Source organism: Pinus tabuliformis, chromosome 4_2 (genome assembly GCF_031772625.1).
Source record: "Pinus tabuliformis cultivar Carrire ecotype Pingquan chromosome 4_2, CPIR1, whole genome shotgun sequence".
Lineage (NCBI taxonomy): Eukaryota > Viridiplantae > Streptophyta > Pinopsida > Pinales > Pinaceae > Pinus > Pinus tabuliformis.
In genome coordinates this window covers 102548800-102563077 of record NC_142304.1, presented here as the reverse complement: position 1 = coordinate 102563077, position 14278 = coordinate 102548800, and positions in this window count along the sequence as shown.

The window sequence follows — 14278 nt, the reverse complement described above, 5'->3', positions numbered from 1 at the left end:
ACCCTCTCCCAAAATAAAACCACATGTGCTCAAATGGTTATTATGTATATCCACATGAAAGGGTTACCCTCATTGAGTGAAAATCAACTTAAATTTACCAAAATTTCATGAATTTATACTAAATTAGAATATAATTTTTTATTTTCCATTATAAATTTTATCAATACCTATAAAATTAGTTTTAATTAATATTTTTAACTACTAAATTTATTAATTTTACACAATGTATTCTATTTGTGATATCTTTATGACTATATCTAACAAGCACAATATTTAATCTACATTGATACATTAAACCCTTATTATTGTTTTCAAATTCATATAAAGTTATGTCATTACTTTAAAAAATAGTCTTTTTTAAATAATTTTTATTTTATTTAAAATTATATATCATGAGGAGCACATTAAACCCGTATTATTGTTCTTAACTTCATATTAAGTTATGTCATTGCTTAAAAAAATGCTATTTTTTAAAATAATTTTTATTTTCTTTAAAATATATAATCATAATCAGGGTGAATAGGAGTGTGTATTTTATAGAATTAAAGATATTAGAGCTTCAACTCTTACACTATCACTACCTATGCTTACTATAATATTTCAATTCCTTAACATATTGCATATGCCATCTTGTGGACTAACCTTGTAAACATACATTTATTTGAGATCATAAATCTTATTTATTCTATCAAAGGATGCCCATAACAAAATAGGCATGTAGAAAACCAAGCACTAGTTACTAAATTTAAAGGAAAAAAGATATTTTAGCATAGTAGAAATTCCTTATAGTAAAATAGGGACCATCATGGTAGGATGATTTTGCACTAGTTTCTTTAGGAGTTCCTCCCAATGAACATTGGTTTCTTGTCCAATGAGTTATTCATATATGAGGAACTCTTCCCTTCTAACTTGAGTATACATCAATAAGATATTGATTTGATAATAGGGATATTGATGTTTTCCCCACAAATTTTCAAATCCCCCAAAAACATGTTTTGTACCTTATGGGTCATGTTGCTTGTGCAAGTTGGTAATTTATAATATTTAGGGCTAGTTTAAGGGAACAATTATTACATCACAAAAAGAATTTATCTAAACAAAAAACTTTTAATTTGCAACACCAACTAATATATATTTTCTATTCCCCTTATTAAAACATGGTTCTTTCTATGTTATATTATTAGAATATGTTTTATATTGTTTCCTAAGTTTCATCTTATTTATGAAGTTGCTTCAATTCTTAAATTAGTTATGTTGAGTCTTCTCTTTCTTTTTAAATGAAATAAATACATTTCTAATTTTCTTTCATTGGAATTAAAACCCTGTGACACTAACAAAAAATTAATTAATATCATTTTGTATTTTGCTTAACCCCTTAGAATCCTGTTAAGATAAAACTAAAATACAATACTCCTTATACTATTCACCTATAATCTACATTAATAAATATTTAAAAATACAATTATCTAAATAATAAAATATTTCCAAATCATAAATCAGTCAATACATATCCCTTAAATTAAAAATTAATGCCCCTATAACCCCCAAATATTAATCCAAGAAATATTAATTGTATCTTACTATTTACATTTAACCGGAAATGCCAACACATACCTTTCATCCTGACCATCTTTCCCCTCTCTCCCTACTAAATAGTCATCTTCTCTTTCTGCTAATATTGATAACTACAAATATTTCTCAGGAAGGATAGGTTTTGTTATATTTTACGGAGTTCACCATTCTCATTGAGATTGAATTAGAAATTGTATGCAAATGACTTTTAAATCAGCCTACGCTCCATGAACAAAGGTTGTTAAAAGAAAATTAGTAAAATTAAGCAGTCCTAAAAAGTAAGTGGAAGATGGATCTTCCCTAGAGGTGAATAACCTTGTTGCCTCATTTTCTTGTGGTAAGATTCACGTATGTATAAGATTAATGTATGTACACTAGGCCGAGACTTTTGGTTGGTCAGAGGATCATCTGTTCAAAAACGCAGAAATTATATTTGAGACCTTTGTATGTTCCATTTGTTTACATGGTTTCGTAAATATTAGCATAGGTTACAAAGATTATATTTGAAAGCTCAATGTGTTAAATTTGTAGGTTTACTTGATTTCATGTAAAATATTTGGACTTGTTACGTACCTTTCTTTTCTGCAGATTCAAGTGATGGCGGCAATATCATGTGAGTGATTTTTGTATTTATATTTGTATTTGTTGCAATACAGGTCTCTCTCAGTCAGTGCAGCTTCGCATTGGGATGAGTCAGAGGAGGAGCCGGTGGTCAGTGGAACTTCACCACACTCAGAGAGCGAGGTGGTCAGTGGAAAATCGCCGGACTTACAAAGCAGTGGATTGGTACGAGATCCGATACACATTCCATTGTGGACAGACACTCCACATCGGCCGTCGCCTTGGGCGAAATATATGGTGGAGAGAAACCCAAGGTAAAGTAAAATTGACAAATGTTCACGTATAGTATATTTTGTTTTCGTGGTTAATGAACTTTCTTCATTTTGGGTAGATTCAATAAAGAAGTAAATTTGATGCCCTGTCCTATAGTTTATACGATTAGCTTACTAGATTTATGATTTGGTTACTCTTATATCGTGGATTAGCTTACTAGATTTATGATTTGGTTACTCTTATATCATGCAACGCAACACCTAGAATGTTCAATGTACTCGATCGATTTTGGTCATCATCACAACTCTTAACACTATTCGATTTTGGTCTTCATCACGCAACTCTTAACACTACAGGTTTCAACCTTCTACTGGTTGTCACTAATACTGGGCTGATGACTCCAAAATTTTCGAAGTAATATATAAGCACCTTTCGAAAGTGTTAATTCTGTGTGAGCATCTGTTGTATCTTTTTAAATAGATTTAAAATCATTTCAATGAAAAGGAATGAGCGCTGATCATCCTTTTTATGTTGAGAGGAATGGGTTAGCGAGTCGGTTAGAGGTTGTTAGATTTTTAAGGCATTACGAAATTATCTTTTATTTTTAGTTTTTAATTCATTTAATTTTATTCTTTTTGGGCGAAGGGATTAAGGTTGTATTTGAATTTATCATAAATAATTTTTACACTAAAGATAATCACATGTGGTTTTGCAATTCTTAATTATTAAAGTAGAGGATTTTTTTTATGGACAAAGAGAAAAAATTTCTAAACAAGAAAGTGCTAGAAATGCAATTGTCAAGTATTATAAGAAGGGTTGTAAATATAAAAATGTTGATAAAATAGAAGGATCCACTCACCCTCTTTTTATAGAAAGGGAAAAATCTCATAGTAGGGGAAGGAGAGGTGTATAGTTGGCATCCACCGGTACACATTCAAATCATGCATGGATGATTGACTCTTTATTTAGTTCACATGACTCTTCATAAAGAGTGATTATGTAAGAAATTTAATCATGAGAGTTTTGAGTTATGGGAGCTCAAGATAGAGGATCTTCTTATGGACAAAGGTTCTTTTTAGATGTTTGTGTGGTGTTATAGATTATACAATATAGTAGTAAAGAATAGTTGAATTTCACAAAGAAATAGATATAGAAGGATTTGTTAATATTGTGGGTTGGAAATATTAACCATTGAATATCTACAAGTGGTTATGTTTTTAGCCTAGTTGGTGGAGGACTTAGTTGCATGAGTAAGAATGAAGTTTTAGTTGCATTATTTACTAGAAATCACAAATGAAAGAAAGTTGTATGGTTGCGAAGATTATGTTCAAGTATATTTTTTTTGGTTAAAACATAGGAAGGATAGATTATGACAATTTTTTATGACAGAGATTATGACAATTTTAAGTGCATCATTCTAAAAAGAACATATTGTTGTGTAGTGCCATTTTCCTAGAGGCATAGTTAAGCACAAAGTGTTCTTGGAGAATGTTGATTCCTTAAATAACCCAATAAGCTCATTGAAAAAGTTTGTTAATATTAAAAATTTATCTTAGAATCAATGGGAGTGGGAGTAGTTACCCTTAGTAGCTAATTATATGGATGTCATGCATTGAACACCATTTTTGCTTTCAAGTATTCAATAAGTGGGAGAATGTTTGACATATGTGGTACTTTTAAGCATGTTGGGTTAGTAGACCCTCTCTCTCTCACTCACAAAATATATATATATATATAGAGAGAGAGAGAGAGAGAGAGAGAGAGATTTCTTTTTGCGCAATGGTTTTTTATCCCATTGTAATCTAATTCTAATGAAGGGATTAGGATTGTAATATAATGTAGATATTACTATGGTTTTGGATTCTAAAATTTATGCATGAATATGTGATTGTGAATGATGATATTAATACAATGGATAAGATAGAGTTGTAGTGTTTTTTTTTCAATTTATTAGGTCACCCTATCTAGGATAAATCTTTGTGTAGTATGTTCTATTGACATTGTTTACGTTGTGTTTCCTTAATGTTACAAAAATGTTGCTTCAATTGTAAAGGCTTATAACTTACAATAATTACCAAGACCCATCTATTGTATTTAGGGCCTTTGAAATTCATAAAGCATTCCAAGTTGCCTTTCACCCTAAATCCAACCACTCTAACCTAGCATTCCAACCATTCTAACCCCTCCCCTCACATTGGCAAAGTATCTCTCCCTTATATAAAAAGAATTAATAATACCATTGCCAAGATCATATCCTAAAAGAACATTAACACTGTAATAAACATATTGCTTCTCTTGTAAAGGGCCTGAAATTCATAAAGCATTCCAAGTTTCCTCTTACCCTAAATCCAACCACCCTAACCCCTCCCCTCAAATTGGCAAAGTATCTCTCCCTTACATAAAAAGAATCACTAATATTTGCTAAGATCCTATCCAAAAAAAACATTAATACCTTATTCTAGCCCTATAAAACCCTCACACATTATTCCAATAAGCTAAAGATAAGTTTGACTCCTTGAAAGGATCATTTGCTAAATTCCTTATTCATACAGTAAGTTTTACATTGGCCAAATAGATTGCCTAGTCCACCTTAAGGAGCACATCATGGATCACATCCATCACAAAGTGAATAAGTGTTCCATAGTTGATATCTCTAACACCAATCACCTTGTTTTCTTTGACTATGCTCAAATCCTAGCTTGCATCCCTTATATCATCAAGGAAGCTTTAGAAATCGAAAAGAACACCAATAATTTCAGTAAGGAAGATGAATTTAAACTTAGCAACATATTGCTTCTCTTGTAAAGGCTCATAGCTTACAATAATTAGCAAGACCCATTTACTGTCTTTAGGGCCTGAAATTCATAAAGCATTCCAAGTTTCCTCTTACCCTAAATCCAACCACCCTAACCCCTCCCCTCAAATTGGAAAAGTATCTCTCCCTTACATAAAAAGAATCACTAATATCGTTGCTAAGATGCTATCCAAAAAGAACATTAATACCTTATTCTAGCCCTATAAAACCCTCACACAATTATTCCAATAAGTTAAAGATAAGTTTGACTCCTTGAAAGGATCATTTGCTAAATTCCTTATTCATACAGTAAGTTTTACATTGGCCAAATAGATTGCCTAGTCCACCTTAAGGAGCACATCATGGATCACATCCATCACAAAGTGACTAAGTGTTCCATAGTTGATATCTCTAACACCAATCACCTTATTTGACTATGCTCAAATCCTAGCTTGCATCCTTTGTATCATCAAGGAAGCTTTAGAAATTGAAGAAAACACCTATAATTTCAATAAGGAAGATGACTTTAAACTTAGCCACTCATAGAAACCATTAATCCATCTCCTTATTCCATAACCCCCCTTCCCTTCCCCTTATTTTGAATTCTTTTTATCCATTCCCTTTTACATTCTTCCTCCCTACCACTTTTATGTTCTTATTTTCTTCATTGTGGTTTTGCTTATACTCTTTATACTCTTTATCCATTCCCCCCACTATCCTTCTTTTTTTCTTCACAAAATTTATATTATATTATCCCTTCCTTCTCACCCGACACCCACACACATATTATTAAACCATTTAATAGATGATATAAATATATTCTAATATTAGATATGTATATCATAATATTATATTAAACTTTTAATATTATATTTATATATATATATATATATATATATATATATATATATATATATATATATATATATATATAATTTCTCTCTTTATCTAAACCTCGAGCCCCCTCATTTATTTTTTAATTTTTTCACTTTTAGGTTTTATCTAAATCTCCCATCCCCTCATTTATTTTTTTATTTTTTTTAAATTTATTTTTCATTTTTTGTTTTTTATTATTTTCTCAATTTCATTTTAACTTGAATGTTTATTTAACGTTATTACATATATAACCATCTTATTACATATAATAATTTATTACCTTTTTATCATTTTTTTAATTCATCTCATAATTAAAATTCATTTGATTTTAATATTTTACATATATAACCATCTTATTACATATAATTATTTATTACCTTTTAATCATTTTTTAATTCATCAAATAATTAAATGGTTTATTACCTTTTTATCATTTTTTAAATTCATCTCATAATTAAAAATCATTTGATTTTAATATCTTATTACATATATATAACCATCTTATTACATATAATAATTTATTACTTTTTTATCATTTTTAAAATTCATCTCATAATTAAACGGTTTATTACCTTTTTATCATTTTTTTAATTCATCTCATAGTTAAAAATCATTTAATTTTAGTATTTTACATATATAGCCATCTCATTACATATAATAATTTATTATTTTTTTATCATTTTTTAAGTTCATCTCATAATTAAATGATTTATTACCTTTTTATCGTTTTTTAAATTCATCTCATAATTAAAAATCATTTGATTTTAATAGTTTACATTTTTGTGATCGTTAATTTAATTTTAGGGATCTCATTACTTAAGGTCATCTTATTAGATAGAATAATTTATTACTTTTTTATCATTTTTTTAATTCATCTCATAATTAAAAATCATTTGATTTTAACATATTACACATAATAATTTATTACTTTTTATCATTTTTTTAATTCATATTTTTGTGATGGTTAATTTAATATTAGGGATCTCATTACTTAGGTCTCTTAGGGATCTCATTAAGATGCTTAACAAATGGTATGAGGATATCATTGCTTATGGTCTAAGGCTTAACAAATGGTATGAGTTTCTGTAGAGTGTCCACCCAAAATGTTGGAGTGTCCACCCAAAATGTTGGAACGTCCATCAAAAATGTTGGAATGTCTACTTGAAATGTAGCTCATAACTGATATATCATTTTATATTGGTTTTATAATAGTAATGGTGTTGTTTCTATGATGAACATAATGTTAGTGGGATAATTGTGCAATTATTGAAGAGAATTAAAAGTAGTTCTAAAAATGACAAATTTATAAATGTATGGATAGAGCTTTGAATTATGATTCGTTGTCATAATTAATGTGGTAGAAATAGATTAGATAAATTGGGGTCGGAAACTAAGTGTGATTTGGTTATGTCTTTCAAATTTGGTATTCAAAAATGTCTTAGAAGAAGCCACATCCAAAGAATTATGGTATAAGGCAAGGATTTTATATCACTTATGGAAGAACTTTTCCTTTAAAAGAGATTCTAACTCCCAAGAATGAATATTATCATTCCATGAGAAAGCATTTGAATTTTGCCTTTAATAGATTGGTAGGTGAATTATTGTATGTTGATATTAAAATATTTTGTGGAGGTGTGTGCGCTATATTACATTGTTCTTTTCAAATTCATGAGATCAAGTTGTAGCTATTGAGAGTATTGCAACCACAATAAAGATCCATGATGTGGTTGCATCCTTACTATTAGATGCAATTAGGTGGATAAACATGATGGATAGTTAAAGAAAGGATGCCTTATTTATGAGAGGCTATCCCTAATGTAGACTTAAAAATTAATATGAGTGAAAAATCTAAATCTAGAGGTATATCTAAATCTCTAGCTTGATAATATTGAATGAAATGTTTGAAGCTTTGGTAAAGTTAGACATAAGAATTATAGATCTAAAAATATTGATAAAAGAAAGGGATATGTTAATCCTTCCATAGAAGTGAAAATTTGTAACAGGGAAGGAAAATTATTTACTACAACTTCACAATTAGATCATTGTGCATGGTTGATCAACTAAGGTGCTTCATTTCATATGAATCCTTACAAAGTGGCTTTGTGATTATGAACAATATAGTGGAGGTGATGTTTTCCTAGGAGATGACTCAATAGCCAAAATCATTGGACATAAAAATTTCAAGTTGCTACTCAAATATGCAAGGATTAGAGAGGTTTTTACACATTCCATAGCTAGCCAAAGACCTCATATCTACAAGTAAGAAAAAAGGTTTGAGTAGTAATGGTGTTATTGAGGGGATAAATTTGGATCAAAACTCTATATAAACTATTGGGAAGCAGTAATAATCATGGGTGTAATAGTTATAAAGTTTGAGGGTATCAAGTAAGTAGGCATCTCCCCTATCCAACTTAAAGAGAAGACAACTCTATGGCATTATATTATAAAGCATCATATAGAATGGTTTTCAAAGATTACATGGTAAAGGCATGGATAAAGGTATCTCTAATTCTTTATTTAATTTTGATTTTTGTGAAAATTATGTATATGGCAAATAGAATTAGGTAAAATTCCCATTTGGTGCCACAAGAGAAAAATGATAGAAAATTGAACCTTAGTGATGATACATGGTGATAATTTTGGACATATTTTTGTTCCACCATTACGTAAATTTGAGTATTATGTTTTATTAACATATGATTTAGTGAAGAATACATAGATCTATTTTCTTTGAAATAAATGTAAGATTTTTTATAAATCCAAACAATTTAAATCCCTTATAGAGTCATATAGAGAAGATAAAAAATAAAAAATAAAAAATAAAAAATAAAAATCATGATAGATGATGGTGGAATGTCCTATGGGAATGAGATCAAGGAACTTGCAAGATGTTTTGAGTAGTAATGGTGTCATTGATGGGATAAATTTGGATCAAAACTCTATATAGACTATTGGGGAGCAATAATAATAATGGGTGTAATAGCTATAAAGTTTCTGAGGGTGTCAATTAAGGAGGGAGATTAAGGAGGCATCTCCCCTATCCAACCTAAAGAGAAGACAATGCTATGACATTAAATTATAAAGTATCATATAGAAGGGCTTTCAAAGATTACATAGTAAAGGCATGGTTGAAGATATGTTTAATTGTTTATTTAATTTTGATTTTTGTCAAAATTATGTATATGGCAAATAGAATTAGGTAAACTTCACATTTGGTGCCACAAGAGAAAATTGATATAAAAAGGAACCTTAGTGATGATACATGGTGATAATTTTGGACATATTTGTGTTCCACCATTACGTAAATTTGAGTATTATGTTTTATTAACATATAATTTAGTGAAGAATACATAGATCTATTTTCTTTGAAATAAATGTAAGATTTATGATAAATCAAAACAATTTAAATCCCTTAGAGTCATATAGAGAAGATTAAAAAAAAATCATGATATATGATGGTGGCAAGCCCTATGGGAATGATATCTAGGAATTTTGTAAGAAGTGCAAAATAGCAAGGTAAATGATTATTCCACACACCTCAACAAATTGGAAATGCATATTCTATTTCATTAACATATGATTTAGTGAAGAATACATAGTTCTATTTTCTTTGAAATAAATGTAAGATTTATGATAAATCGAAACCATTTAAATTCCATAGAGTCATATGGAGAAGATAAAAAGAAATCATTATATATGTGTCTTATGGGAATGAGATCAAGGAGTGAAGAATAGTGAAGAATACATAGTTCTATTTTCTTTGAAATAAATGTAAAATTTATGATAAATCGAAACAATTTAATTTCCTTATAGAGTCATATGGAGAAGATAAAAAGAAATCATTATATATGTGTCTTATGGGAATGAGATCAAGGAGTTTTATAAGAAGTGCAAAATAAGTTAAATGATTATTCCACACACACCTCAACAAATTGGAATTGCATATTATGTTTCAGTAACATATAATTTAGTGAAGAATACATAGATCTATTTTCTTTGAAATAAATGTAAGATTTCTCATAGATCAAAATAATTTAAATCCCTTCATAGAGAGAATATAAAAAAGGAATTTTGTAAGAAGTGCAAAATAAGGTAAATGATTATTCACACACACCTCAACAAATTGGATTTAGTGAAGAATACATAGATCTAGTTTCTTTGAAATAAATGTAAGATATAAATCAAAACAATTTAAATCCCTTATAGAGTCATATTAAAAATAAAAAATAAAAAAAATCATGATATATGATGGTGGCAATTCCTATGGGAATGAGATCAAGGAATTTTGTAAGTGAAAAATATCAAGGTAAATGATTATTCCACACACACCTCAACAAATTGGAATTTCATAAAGAATGAACAAGATGTCGATTGAAAAGAGTATGCTTAGTGTTGCAAGGGAGAATAGGAGCGCTTAGATAATAAAGCCCCAAAAAAAAATCTCAAGAAGATAAAAAAAAAATCATGATATATGATGGTGGTCCTATGGGAATGAGATCAAGGAATTTTGTAAGAAGAGCAAAATATCAAGGTAAATGATTATTCTACACACAACTTAAGATGTTGGAATTGCATAAAGAATGAACAAGATGTCCATTGGAAAAGTATGCTTAGTGTTGCAAGGGAGAATAGGAGCAGTTAAATAATAAAGCTAAAAAATGTATTTTTATTTTCTACACATGGTATTAAACATTATAAAATTTGAAAAGCAACAACAAGGATGATTATTTGTAATTGTGATGTGGTATTTAGAGAGACTGAAACTTGTCCCCCATTAGGAATTCCAGGGAAAAGGAACCAAACACAATCAATTTTAGTTGGAGGGTGAAGAATGATAGTGAATAGAAGAAGATATCATTAAGGAGATAATTTTAGGAAATAAGGAAACCAAAATTTTAGTCCCTAAATATTGAAATATGATAATAAAGCCCCAAAAAAAAATCTCGAGAAGATAAAAAAAAAAATCATGATATATGATGGTGGTCCTATGGGAATGAGATCAAGGAATTTTGTAAGAAGAGCAAAATATCAAGGTAAATGATTATTCTACACACAACTTAAGATGTTGGAATTGCATAAAGAATGAACAAGATGTCCATTGGAAAAGTATGCTTAGTGTTGCAAGGGAGAATAGGAGCAGTTAAATAATAAAGCTAAAAAATGTATTTTTATTTTCTACACATGGTATTAAACATTATAAAATTTGAAAAGCAACAACAAGGATGATTATTTGTAATTGTGATGTGGTATTTAGAGAGACTGAAACTTGTCCCCCATTAGGAATTCCAGGGAAAAGGAACCAAACACAATCAATTTTAGTTGGAGGGTGAAGAATGATAGTGAATAGAAGAAGATATCATTAAGGAGATAATTTTAGGAAATAAGGAAACCAAAATTTTAGTCCCTAAATATTGAAATATGTATATTCCTCGTATGGATTATAGATATATTTCTTCAAAAGTAAAAAAAAAAACCTAAGGAGGAATGAACACTTTGACCTCACAAGGAGATATATATACATGGATTTTTTGGTGTATATTGGATTGGTGATCTTAACTAATGAAGGTATAAATGTTTTTTTTAACCTATTTGCTGAACAAAGGTAGGCCACAGTTGGATTACTAACTATATAAGTTGAGAACTTATAAACCACTCAAAGGAAGTTGTATGGTTGCAATCACAGTTTTCATATATTTTAGGTATTAGTTACAAAATGTCAATTGAAAAAAGTGTGCTTAGTGTGCAAGGGAGAATATGAGTGGTTAGATAATAAATCTTAAAAATGTATTTTTATTTTCTGAACATGGTATTAAAAGGTTATAAAATTTGAAACACAACAACAAGGATGATTATTTGTAATATAAGTTGAGAACTTGCAAACCACTCATGGAAGTAAGGAAGTTGTATGGTTGCAATCATAGTTTTCATCTATTTTAGGTATTAGTTACAAGATGTCTATTGAAAAGAGTGTGCTTAGTGTTGCAAGGGAGAATATGAGCGGTTATATAATAAAGCTAAAAAATGTATTTTTATTTTCTAAACATGGTATTAAAAGGTTATAAAATTTGAAACACTTTAAAAGGTTATAAAATTTGAAATACAACAGTGCTTAGTGTTGCAAGGGAGAATATGAGAGGTTAGATAATAAAGCTAAAAAATGTATTTTTATTTTCTGAACATGGTATTAAAAGGTTATAAAATTTAAAACACAACAGGAGAGTGTTCTTAGTGTTGAAGGGAGAATATGAGCGGTTAGATAATAAAGCTAAAAAATGTATTTTTGTTTTCTAAACATGGTATTAAAGGTTATAAAATTTGAAACGCAATAGGAGTGTTCTTAGTGTTGCAAGGGAGAATATGAGTGGTTAGATAATAAGGCTAAAAATTGTATTTTTATTTTCTGAACATGGTATTAAAAGGTTATAAAATTTGAAATACATTGAAAGGTTATAAAATTTGAAACACAACAAAAAGGATGATTATAATTGTGATGTATTTAGAGAGTTTGAAACTTGTTACCCATTAGGAATTCCAACCAAAGGAAAAGCACCTGCATAATCAATGTATGTATGTATGTATATTTGTCTGAGAGTCCTTAAATATTGAAATATGTATATTCCTCATATGGATTATAGATATATTTCTTCAAAAAGAATAATATATATATATATATATATATATATATATATATTTGTTTGAGAGTCCTTAAATATTGAAATATATATATTCCTCATATGTATTATAGATATATATTTCATATGTATGTATGTATGTATATTTGTCTGAGAGTCCTTAAATATTGAAATATGTATATTCCTCATATGGATTATAGATATATTTCTTCAAAAAGAATAATATATATATAATATATATATATATATATATATATATATATATAATATATATATATATATATATATATATATATATATATATTTATATTTGTTTGAGAGTCCTTAAATATTGAAATATATATATTCCTCATATGTATTATAGATATATTTCATCAAAAAGAATAAAAAATATACAAGGATAAGAAACACAAAGATATATATATATATATATATACATGGATTTTTTGGTGTATATTGGGTTGGTGATCTTAACCATTGAAGGTATAAATGTTCTTTTTAACCATTGGGGTGGTGAACAAGAGGTAGGTCATAGTTGGATTATGAACTATATAAGTTAGAACTTGTAAACCACTCACGAAGGTAAGGAAGTTGTATGATTGCAATCATAGTTTTGATGTATTTTAGGTATTAGTTACAAGATGTCGATTGAAAAGAGTGTGCTTAGTGTTGCAAGGGAGAATATGAGTGGTTAGATAATAAAGCTAAAAAATGTATTTTTATTTTCTGAACATGGTATTAAAAGGTTATAAAATTTGAAACACATTAAAAGGTTATAAAATTTGAAACACATTAAAAGGTTATAAAATTTGAAACACATTAAAAGGTTATAAAATTTGAAACACATTAAAAGGTTATAAAATTTGAAACACATCAAAAGGTTATAAAATTTGAAACACAACAACAAGGAAAGTGTGCTTAGTGTTGCAAGGGAGAGTATGAGCAATTAGATAATAAAGCTAAAAAATGTATTTTTATTTTCTGAACATGGTATTAAAATGTTATAAAATTTAAGACACATTAAAAGGTTATAAAATTTGAAACACAACAACAAGGATGATTATTTGTAATATAATTTGAGAACTATAAAACACTCACTGGTACTGAAGTTGTATGGAAGTTGTATGGCTGCAATCATAATTTTTATCTATTTTAGGTATTAGTTACAAGATGTCGATTGAAAAGAGTGTGCTTAGTGTTAGCAAGGGAGAATATGAGCAGTTAGAAAATAAAGCTAAAAAATGTATAAGCTAAAAAATGTATTTTTATTTTCTGAACATTGTATTAAAAGGTGGTATTAAAAGGTTATAAAATTTTAAACACAATGATGCATGAGCATCTAGTCAACAGGGTAAACAGGGTAAAGTCAGAGAGAAGGTAGACAAAGTTTCCAAAGCGGACTAAGGACATGGTTTGATGGATCTGCCTTGGTTATTTTCATTTCTTTTACTACTGTTATTATTAACTATGTACTGTTTTTTTTTATTATTACCAGAACCAAAGAAAAACAATAATGTGATAGTTTTACTTTTAATTAGGAACAGTAACAAATTAGGAAACATTTCTGTTT